The following is a 3,122-nucleotide window of genomic DNA, read 5'->3' on the forward strand; positions in this document are numbered from 1 at the left end:
TTGAGGTTTCTTGTTACTTTCCTTCCTGATATTTCACTGCTTGAACCTTCTTCTTCTTGATATGTCCTTCTATCTTGAGAGCTTTAGGAGTGGTAATTCCTGCCATTGCAATACAAGATATGGTCGAATTCATTTGTTCTTTCTTTAGGGTTGGTTCCCAGTGTGTATCCTCTTATTTTGACGTTTCTTAATCATTTTCGTCATTAGGAGGCCTTTCTTGTAGCAGCTTTGTCCCACCTTCCCTCAAATCTTCCATGTCTTTCTTCAAATCTTCCATGCCTTTCTTCCAACATGCTTTCATACCATTGATATCAGCTTCCATGGCATATATAAAACTATTTATCTTTTGCTTCTCTAGAATATCATTTACCCTTATATTCAATTTTTGAAAGTCTTCAATGTGCTCTTCCATTGAACCCTTTTGTTTGATATTTATCAATTGGCTAAAGAAGGTGTTGCTCTTTGTATCCTCATAATGTGCTACCATTTCCTCCGTGAAAATCGACCACATGACAAGTGGTTTACGAGAGCAAAGCCCTTTATACCATAAAAATTGATTAAGTTCTAAATAGTTAGATGCATACGTACCTTTTGTAACAGTGGTAGACCATGTAGATCAAAATATTTCTCCATCTGTAGTATCCAATTTACCTGATCCTTGCCATCAAACTTCCTCATCTCGCTTTTTCTTGATTTTAGGAGCTCGATCTTGAAACGACTGTAACTCTCTAATTTCAGATCTTTAAGTTCTGAAATTTCGACCTGTAATAACCCTATAAGTGCTCTTTCTAAATCTACAAGTATGATCGCAATTGGATTCCTGAAGAAATATTTATTCCCAATCTCCCACGATGGCCTAATTATAGAATAGTTTAGTAGAGTGAACTTGTACGACATGCCACATGTCATTGTTTCAACCTTAGGTTCTAAAAATTATACCCAAACAAAATACAGTCCGTCCTCTTTCTGTAACTTCTTACGAAATTTCAATCTGATGCTCAGAGAGAAAGTTATGATGATTTTCCCAAGGTCACCTATTTATGATGTAATTCAGGAGTCTGCAGAAACCCTAACTTCCTCAGATCATATATCTGAATATATAGCAAGCCAAGATCAGAAATTTGGACGCGAGGTTTAGACCAATTTCTTCTCAAATGGGTTTTTGTTTTAGCTTCTGAAAATTCGTAGCAAAAAAGTTATAGCGCAAATTCCATGATGACCTGTTTCAGATGAAATTATGGAGCTTGCAAAACCATACCTTCCTCAGATCATATCTCCAAACATATAGAGAGACAATATATGAAATTCGTACCTGAGGTTCAGCGCGATTTCGTCTCAAATGGGTTTTTATTTTAGCTTATGAAATGTCATAGAAGGGGTTGTGCTAATAACAATAAGGGGTTACACTAGTAGTATAGGAACCTAACACACAGTCTGACTTACGGGTCACTGGGCCAGTGTCTTTACCCTGATCCACAGTATGGTTCAGGGACCACTAGACTATGTGCTCTATCATTCGGAGATCCACTCCACTTAGCTTCGAATCCATCCGACAATCTAGCTCAACCAAAACATGAGAACCCCATTACATCATGGCTATCCGGAAATGGCAAGGCTAGGCTGAAAACACTGTTACACCTGGAAAAACTCATGCCATGATAGAAAATAACCACATGCAATGCCATGCATGTTGAACCTAGCAAGGAAAATACACAAGCAAGTTGATACCTACAATGAAGGTTGTTGTTGTTGGTTGATCCTGTCTTTCCCTACTTGATCTTTGCTTCCTCTTGCCTTCTTTGTCTTTCTTGCTCCAATGCCAAAGTGCTCCAAGAAACTCTAAGTGTCCAAGAGTGAGTGAAAGAGAGAGAATAATGAGAGAGCTCCAAAACTCAATTGACAAAAGGTTACCAACTAATCCTCAGAAGCCTTTTTATGAATGAGGCCCCTATTTTCTTCATTTTCCATTTTTTTCCTTCATTTTCCTCCTTACATGCAACCTGTGACCTTTCACCTCCCTTTTCTCCTAATTTCCATTACTTTCATAAATAAATGTGCCAAAAATACCATTTTACCTTCCCAAACCTTAGTCATTGCCTTTGCCAATTTCCTTAGCCATAAACAACCAAATGAACACCCCCTAGGATGTCTTGCCCAACATTCAGCTTGGAATAAGTGTCCCATCGACCGTGGTTATCGTTTTTACTTTTATTACATGGAATTTTCACTAGGGCTGTTACAGAACCCTCCCCCTTGGGGGACACCATCCTTAGTGCTCAATCACACATATACCTCAATGACCCACTGAAAGAAGACATACTGCTCACGGAGCTTTATAACATAGCTCGATGCAATATTTACAATGAAAGATCTACTCAAAACAAAACATTATGACAACATGATAACATACCGCATAGTGCAGCTTTATAACACAGCTTGATTACTGTATTTACAATGATCATCCTGTTGAGTATCAATCCACATGACATCATAACATCATGATAACATAACCATATGATAACATAGCAACATGATAAGATAACCATCTGATAGCATAGTAACATGATAACATAATCATAATGACATAACACCCATACCGCATAGTGGAGCTTTATATCACAACTCATTATGGTATTTACATCCATATACATTTGTACATATAGCAACATTACCACAAACATATATCAAATCATATGCTAAAACATATACTAAACACCATATCTAAGCATATGTCAAAACATCATAAAGCATATATCAAACCACCATAAAGCATATACCAACCACCATATAGCATATACCAAAACACCATATCGAAGTTTCTTTGCCTCAAACGGAAAACAAGGAAGGATAAATAGCCCACATTTGATCTGTCATCACCCATGTAACTTCATTGGGCCCAAAGTGCTTCCATTGCACTTTAACTTGCTCGATTGTTCGATTCCAGAGCATGAGCACCTTCTTCTGCGATATACATTGAGGCTGCGACTGGAATTCCCCATCTGGTTCCACCTGCAATATAGACCAATCAATCACATGATCAACATCCTTAACATACTTCTTAAGCAAAGATACATAGAAAACATCATGGACTTTCACTATCGGAGGCAGTGCAAGTCGATAGG

Source organism: Pinus tabuliformis, chromosome X (assembly GCF_031772625.1).
Source record: "Pinus tabuliformis cultivar Carrire ecotype Pingquan chromosome X, CPIR1, whole genome shotgun sequence".
Taxonomy (NCBI): domain Eukaryota; kingdom Viridiplantae; phylum Streptophyta; class Pinopsida; order Pinales; family Pinaceae; genus Pinus; species Pinus tabuliformis.